The sequence below is a fragment of the Crinia signifera genome, chromosome 1 (genome assembly GCF_055691185.1).
Source record: "Crinia signifera chromosome 1, ASM5569118v1, whole genome shotgun sequence".
In the NCBI taxonomy this organism is placed as follows: Eukaryota; Metazoa; Chordata; class Amphibia; order Anura; family Myobatrachidae; genus Crinia; species Crinia signifera.
The window spans coordinates 317,501,086-317,510,131 of NC_139217.1; positions in this window are offsets into that span (position 1 = coordinate 317,501,086).

Sequence of the window (9,046 nt, forward strand, 5' to 3'; positions counted from 1 at the left end):
CTACACTGTCTGCCAACCACACAACTGATGGTGCTCATTCACGGTGTGTTTTGGGGTTCCAATGCGATCCTTAAAGTATGTGCTTCAGGTACATAACGGGTAAAAAACATTTGACCCCTTTTCACCCCCTAATGGATGTAGGGGGTGACAGGAATAGTTAATATTTCTAGGGGTTTGGCCTGGGAGTTGTTGAGTCAGTCAGGACACGTGTTTATACAGGTAAGTATACTGTATATATATATGAGTTAATTATGAGTTCCTTTTATTGTAATTGCAAATGTCATGTTACAAGAAACATTGGAGGTCATTTTGATTGACCCGCAAAGCTGCGAAATTCACAGCTTTGCAGTCATCTAAACGCCGCCCGCATGATGGTACACCCACCGCAGGCACCGCTCATCTCCCCGTACGCATACGAGTGGATGTTTTGCATAAATATGCATCCGTAGATTGCATGTAGGGCAGAAATTGTTTGATGGTTGCCGATCGTTAAATGATTTCTCTAGCGCTCGCAGATCAGCACTGATCTATGTGAACAGACTTACGCATAATCAATTTGCAGCGTCCACTCGCACCTAACTGTGTATGCGCATGCATCGCTTCCCTGTGAGAACGGATCAGAGGAACAGATGTATTAAGCTTGGAGAAGAGACAAACTGGAGATAAAGGTGCCCATACACAGTACGATTATCGCACCTGTTATGGGCTGGATCGCATCGCATGCGTTTTGCGTGCGATGCGATCAGACGGCAGTACAAAAAGTATGTGCAGCACATACTTTTTGCACTGTGCGATGCGATGCCCGCGGGAGCCCGAATCGCATCGCACGGTGAAAACGAACCATGTATGGGCACCTTAAGGAGATAACGCACCAAAAAATCAGCTGTGTTTGAAATATGACAGTTGGGGGTTGATTGGCGGGTGCGTTATCTCCTTACACTTTATCTCCAGTTTATCTCTTCTCCAAGCTAAATACATCTGCCCCAGAATGAGGGCCATTGTCTCCTGTAGCTGTCATTTACCTCAAGCTCTAAGTCAAACACACACATACATCTATACACACACACACACACACCTTACACTTACACCAGACACAGTTAAATCCCAGCAGCTCGCTCTTTCCTTTTGTGACAAAACTTAATAAAAGACCAATCTGATTCTTCCAATTTACATACAATTCTGAATTTACTGCTATTAAAATGTGTAGCGCCCTGACCACTCATTGCCTCTTCAAAGGGTTCAGGACTCCTTCTGCCTCCACTTGAGCTGATTTTTCTCCCAGTTTCCCACAATCCACTGTTCATCCTCTCAGCCTACGAGTGTCATTCAGACAGATTTCTGTGTTCTTCACCTTGAATGGTTGGCCACCCATGCAGCTCTTCAGTTCTTCTTTATTAACATACAACTAACAAGATACAGAGAAAATAAATATACCACCCACTGTGTATAGCACATAAACATTGTACTTGTCACTTTTTATTTATTCTGTCCAAAAATTAATAAAAGGGTTTAGGACCATAATTGTTATTTTAAACTCATTGTTACACTTCCATGTAATAATGCAAAAAGCTGCTTGATCTTTAAATGGAACCTCTTCAAATGTGATGTGAGACTTTTTCAAACTTGTAATGCCGTCCACCCTGGCCGGCCCGGCGATTATGCGGGGGCGCGCATCAGCTCTCACCTCTCATCGCTGCCCTGTACAGACTGGGCGGCTTTTGAGCTGAAAGCAGCTAAAATTACTGAGCCAATTTCAGCTCAAAATCGCCCAGTGAGTATGGGTCTTAAGTTATACAAGGCTTCAAATAGAGGTGGATGTACAAAAAAATATGTTTGCACACTTGTGCATTCACATCCATTGTTTGAATAGTTTATAAAGTGCCTGATTTAAGTTGAGTTGTAGTTTGTGATTGCTCGCAAAACTACAACTTCTTGTGGTATCATGTGGGGGGGGGGGGGGGGGGGGCAAACATTGCAATCACACTGCTATTGTGCAGGGACTTCTCTATACAGTCTACATTGCACATTAAGGGCTAGATTCTCTAAACTTCAAAAGTGATAAGATGAAGAGTGATAAACAGCCAGCAAATCAGCTATGGGGAACACGTTCCAGGTGTGCCCGGCGGTATCTTCGGTTCCCGTGGGGCTAGCAATGCAGGGCAGGGCTCGTTGGAAATGATGCAAAAAAAACACTAAACTGAACTAAAAAGTAAATTAACAGATATAGAGTGAGTGGGGAGAGACAGAGGGGAGAGTGGGGGGTGGGGGTGACTAGTGTTGTGTGAGTGTGGCTAAGGGTACATGGGCATGTACGCCCCTACACAATATAATCTGCAATGTCATTAAATATGCAAATGTATAAAAATGGGTAACATTTTTTTGAGGAAAATAAATACAATGTTAATAGTTATAATTTATGGCCAACCGTGTGGCCATAGTGATGAGTCCATTTCCCCCATTTTTAACTGGCCCTGTGTGAACTTAAGGTTTGGGCCCTGAGGCATGTAGGGACGCTGCTGACTGAAGGCTCAGATTTGAGCTTTGAATCTTTACTACAGTATACTATATTAAAAAAAGCAGCCATGGTATATAGATTATGCACAGGATAGTGCACACTCTGAAAAAGATTGAGCAGTGCTCAGAATACAGCCGGGCAGCTCGCCACTCTCTGCCCAATTGTCAATACTTTTTTCCCGGCGGTAGATCAATGAGGGGCAAGTGCAGTGCTCTGAATACAGCCGGGCAGCTCGCTGCTCTCTACCGGCTGTCAATGCTTTCTTCCCGGCAGCGGCTGGCAATGCGCATGGAACCCCTGGCAATGCGCATGTAACCCCACATGGCAACGCTCATGGAACCCCACATGGCAATGCGCATGGAACCCCTGGCAACGAACATGTAATGCCACATGACAACGAGCATGGAACCCCTGGCAACGAGCATGTAATCCCACATGGCAACGAGCATGTAGGTAAACAGCACTTATGTAGCATAATTTGTAATAGCCATTACGGTGTTTGGCATAATACCTAATGGACATTATGGTGTGGCTTAACATGTAATGGGCATTACAGTGAAATTGTTCACATGTCCCTGTTTATGGAGCATATTGTGAATTTTGGCTTAATACGTGTAGCATTATGTGAATTTTGGCTCAATCCATGTGGCATTATGTTCATTTTGGCTCAATCCGTGTGGCATTATGTGTATTTTGGCTCAATCCGTGTGGCATTATGTGTATTTTGGCTCAATCTGTGTGGCATTACGTTAATTTTGGCTCAATCTGTATGGCATTACGTTAATTTTGGCTCAATCCGTGTAGCATTATCTTTATTTTGGCTCAATCCGTGTGGCATTATGTGAATTTTGGCTCGATCAGTGTAGCATTATGTGAATTTTGGCTCATTCAGTTTGGCATCAAGTATCATTTATTGTGTTTTTATTGTGTATTGTGGATTCATGTCATTATGTTATATTCCCATTATGTATTAAAAGGGAACATTTTTTTGGAACGTACTTAACCATTGTATTTCCACTTCATTTTTCTCTTGCATGTTATCCACCATGTTATCCACGGGAGAAATTCCTGTGTTATCCGGAAGTTGAGCGCCTGATAGGTTGTGTTTCAATTTTTGTTGTTCAAGTACAGTATAATGGGGTCTACTATTTTATTGCATCTTGTGTATACGTGGTATATGGTGTGGTACACTACACTCAAGGACACGCATCCTTTTCCAGAGATACATCCTTCACTTTTGATGCCAATGTGGGCCTGTGTACTTTAAATGCCAGGGCCTATTTTTAATACTATTCCCTCCCTCTCTCTTCTCTCCTCCTCTCTCTCTATCTCTCTCTCTGCTCTCTGAGCGTGCACACTGGCACCACTAACACCCCACTCTCATCCCCTTTCCTATAATAATGCCCCCCCCTGTCATTTTCTCCTGGATCCGCCCCTGCCATTGTCTGTACATATGCTAACTGTCCAGGTTAAAGTAAATTGGCATTATAGAAGACAATGATGATTGCTGAATGGGTTAATACAGTATAAATAATTTCCAGAATTTTCATTATCCATAATTACATATATTAACATTTTTATCAATTTGCGTTGTCTTCTCTGATTACTGATCAAAAGATGATTAAACCACTTGCCTGGCATGGTCGCATCAGATGTGCACTATGGGGCCAATTTAGGATCGCTCATAGTAATCCGAATTTGGCCCCATCCCCGAATTCTGCCCATTTCTGCGCATGTGCAAACCCTGACAGCGAACGGCTCTGTGGGGAGGGAGGGGTGGGGGCAAAAATGGGGCTCGCCCATGGGAATGTCCAGCATTTTATTGGCGTCCCCATAAAAACAGTGGGCATTCCCATAGGCATGTGGGCGGGCTGATGTCTGCCCGGGGCAGGCGACTGACGCCACGAGACATCAGTTGAGACTGACTTCTATTTGCGAAGGCAGGACAAATCAATGATCTCTCCTACTAGCGGCTGCATGCGAGGGGATGTGTTCTCGTACACATCCCCTTGCATGTTACCGAGGGGATTCGGCAGGGAGGGTTTTCGGGTTGGGCAGCGAGTGGCAATAAGCCGCTCACTAAGCAGCAAAGGACCGCTGCCTAGGGAGCAGTAATGAATTTCCCCCTATGTTAGGGCTGCAGGAAAATAATATCCAGTTCCTCTGCTTCCTGGTTCCCTTCCCCCCTTTCCTACATGCCTGTTGTGTTGCAGATCACTGTTGATTGGTCAGTTCCTTGTAAATGTGCAGTTGTAGAAGCCTACTTACCACAGGCACAGGGTTGACTACCCTCCTGGAAATCGGGTCTGCCTCCTGCCCCAACCCCCCCCCCCCCCCATGTTTTTTTTTACAAATTAAATTTTGTGTTTTTAAGGTGTTCTGGACCTAATTTGTTCATTAATAAAATACAATTTCTTCGAGTTTTTGGTAAAATATTAGCCAGTTAAGTAGTTCAAGTGCAAGGATGGGGAATGTGAAGGGAAGAGCATACAAGGGAGGGAAGGGAAGACATGTTTTGGTTGCAAGTGAGATAAATAAAACTCATGATCCCGCCCAGCGATTAATATCCAGCATGCTGGATATTGATCTCTTAATCGCCAGGCAGGGCCAGTGTTCTCACCGGAGAACACTGGCCCTGACAGATCATTGCTGTGTGCTGAGTGATCTTGCTGAGCGTTCTGAGCAATCTAGCTACGTGTGTAGGCCCCATTATTCTTTCTGCACATGTTACATCTGCCCTACCTGAAGTGCAGCATGGTTTTGTCCATTTGAGAAAAAAGGTGCTTTGTGATCAGATCTGATTTAAGCCCTATTGGTTGCCCATGCACGGTGCAATAATTGCATGCGTTTTGGTCTCATAGGCGTGCGCACATTGAGTGTTAGGGGTGCACAGGCACCCCCTAATGCTGTGCCCACCCAACCTTATGAACACCTCCCTGCCGCTAGCAATACCTTTTACAAAAGACTTTTGCTTTTTAGAACTGTATCCCATTAAAAGAAGCGCCCATCAATCAATTATGTGTGTTTTGCATTGTTAATTGTAATAGACCAGGGGTAGGGAACCTTTTTTGTGCCAAGGGCCGTTTGTATGGTGGAAAAATCCTTTGAGGGTCATATGTAAAAATTTCTCTTACAAATTGTCCTGCTGCAGCCGTCCCACACTCCGGCGGCTGCCGCTGAATAGGACTGACAGTCTCCGGCTGCTGTTGATTAAAAGTAATCTCACGAGAACTACCGACCTCTCGCGAGAATTCCCCTGTACTTGACTACCAGTAAAACCGTCAGGCGGGTGGGAGGGCAATTCAGACAGGCTACAGGGGCCGCATACGGCCCCCGGGCCTGAGGTTCTCCACCCCTGTACTAGACCATTGTCATATCACTACATTCCTGCATCATCCATATATGTTTTTGAGTCTTTTTGCATCTACTGTTACACAGCGTAATTAGAAGATTAAAACTGAAATAGGCAGGAGATTATGGTGTGGCTGAGAGACGTTTTTTATTGTAGAGCATACCAACAGATGATGGTACACATGCTTGATTGGCGCTGTTAGACACACCTAATGGGCCCAATAGGTTATACTACACACACCCCTTTGATGGTGCACCCCCTAATAAAATGTGCTGCGCACGCCTATGTGATGCAATAGGGACCTAGTTGAAAAAGTATGTGCAGCACACACTTTTTGATCTGTGCGATAGGATGTGCACGGGAGCGTGCATCGCACCGCACCCACAAATCGCACCGTGTATGGGAACCTTTAGTTCCATAACCCCCAAATAATGCAAAAGCAATACAAACAACTTTAAACTAGCAGAGGCGTCTCTCCTGACATAAAACCGTGTTTCCTACAGCTAGAGGACAATGTTGTCTTTTAGGGAGTGTCTTTATTTCTGGATTAATGGGCTTTGGTGGAATTTTCCACATGCTACATTTACACAGGCTGCCAAATGCAATGAGAATCTTACTGACATAAACATTACTGATGTCTATAAAAACTGGATTATCTGGTGCAAACTCATCATTAAAACTGGATCATCTATTATAGACTCATCATTAAAAGTGCAAGTACCAGTGATAACTCCGTGCTTTAAAAGTAAAAGGTGTTCAAAATGAGCGATGACGCATCGCATATGGATTTTAAGGAAAATGTGTATGTTTTGTAATTTTTGAAGGAACTTGCACTATTAGAATTACTGTATGTATATAATAGCACCAGTAGACATACAAATTCCAATTAGGAAACAAAACTTAAAATGAACACAATTAAAAGTTGTATTATCTCTATTTGTACATGTCATGATTCCATTTTAAATTAAAATTACTAACGCTGGCCATACACATTTTGAATTAAAATTACTAACGCTGGCCATACACATTTTGAATTAAATTTACTAATGCTGGCCATACGCTGTCAGATCAGACTCCCCATCATACAGACAGACCACTTATCAGACGCTGACATACACTGCCAGATAATTGGTCTGTCTGTCTCATGATGAGTATGTGTTGGAAATATTTAATATGCCCAAAAGAGCACTAGCTGGCTGATAATTACAGTATATGGCCCACTTAGGATTCATAACATGTTACACAATACTGTACATTTATTTATCATTTAATTATTACCTGTTATTTATGTACATGATTTAAATATATAAAATGAATATTATTATTCTTATTATTAATAATACAATTACTACTAATTATATAGCACATTGCTTAGTAAGATTAATAGAATAGTTCTGCTTGATTTGTGTAAATTGATTAAATGCTTTTTTTCTCCAATCGAAAGAACATTCTGCAAAACAGCTTGTAGTGTTCTGTGTATCTAGCTTATATTACTGACTGTTGCAGTTTGTATGTACAGTATATACTATAGAGTGCACCAAGCAGTGGTGTAAGTTAATCCCAGCTGCCCGGAGGCAAGATGTGTATTGCGTCCCCCCCCCACACACAAGACCTTATATAAAATATAAACTGTATATATATATATGTCTGCTATGAAATATAACATACTGTATATACAGTATGTATACAGTAAATATATATATATATAGAGAGAGAGAGAGAGAAAATATTTGAAACTCAGAAGTGATATCAATGGCTTTCAATTAATGGATTTAAAATTGCAGGGGAGGAGAGGTCCCCCCTTAGGAGCAGGAGCCCATCGGCAGATGACTCCATTACCTCCCAGAGTTATGCCTCTGGTACCAAGGATTTAACACTGCCCATTGTCTGCTAACCCTGATGAGCTAAGAATGTATAAATGTGTGTATAGTTACTGTCTGGCTTCCACTATAGTTCTCACATACTTCCTATATACCAGCTGAAGTCATAGGATACGACAGGCTATAAGAACTCATTTTCTAATGAACCTAGCACAGATCAAAGTCATTTTTATAGGGTTGTAAATAACTCGTTAATTTTGCTTTCTTGTTGCTTAGAATCTTTTTCTTTTTGCATTCAATGACATTTTCTCTTTACTCTAATCTTTACTTATTGAATAATGTCCCATGGAGAGCATAAAAGAAACTAAAACAATAATGTAAAAGGAAATAAAAGTGAATGCTGATTTCTAAATAGTCATAAAAAGAATGGCAAACATGGCGATTAGGAAGCATGAAGTAGGATGTTATGAAAGAAAAGAAAATGCCCCCCAACAGAACATGGTTAGCAGCTGCTAAGCCCACACAATTTGTGCAGGTCTTAAACGTCTGCAGAGTACGTCTTATTTAAGGCCCTTGTCTCATCTGCCCAAGCCTGGAGAAGAGCTGCAGACTGAAGTGGTCTTTTATGAACAATCTATTGTTTGATAAACACTTTAAACCTTCACAGTTTTCTAACAAGAGGAATTTTAACAAGGGTCTCTTCTCTTTAAAACTGGGTAATCCTCCTTGTAGAACAGACATATTTTTGTTTCAGATAAAGTGTAAAAAAATATTTTTTTTTACCTCTGCAATATTAATGGGTTTCCTTAATTAGCTTAACATGTGCCCTCCCCCCCCCCCCATCTACCAGAACTAAATGTAAAATTGTTGAAAACTAAACTCACATAGAGTCACTTTAAATTCTTAATTTAAGCAAGTTAGTCCATCATGGTGTTGCAATATGGTTCTGGGTGATAGTTCTACAGTGGCTAGATAGACAGTCAATAGGTCTACACCAGTGGTTCCCAACCTTTTTTCTCTCCCGTACCCCTTGATTAGGCTTTTCATTGATAAGTACCCCCTCCTCTCATTTTGAAATATGGACAGTACTTAGCGGTATGTGGATCCTTATGCATGTCCTTATATTAAGGAGAAGCAGAGGAGTAGTATACAGCAAGGAATCATGCCCTTCTGTGTCTAGACACTGGTTGTGTATTAACTACAGAATTCCCGCTAACACCGGTAGGATTAATGCCGCTGCTTCCTCCACCTTTGAAGGCTGATGTCTGAGGGCAGCATCGGAAGCTCCCAGTGGATTGCTGGTCAGGCATATGACACAACATGGTTTGTCTCCATAGCAATGGGCCTTCTTCAGTCATC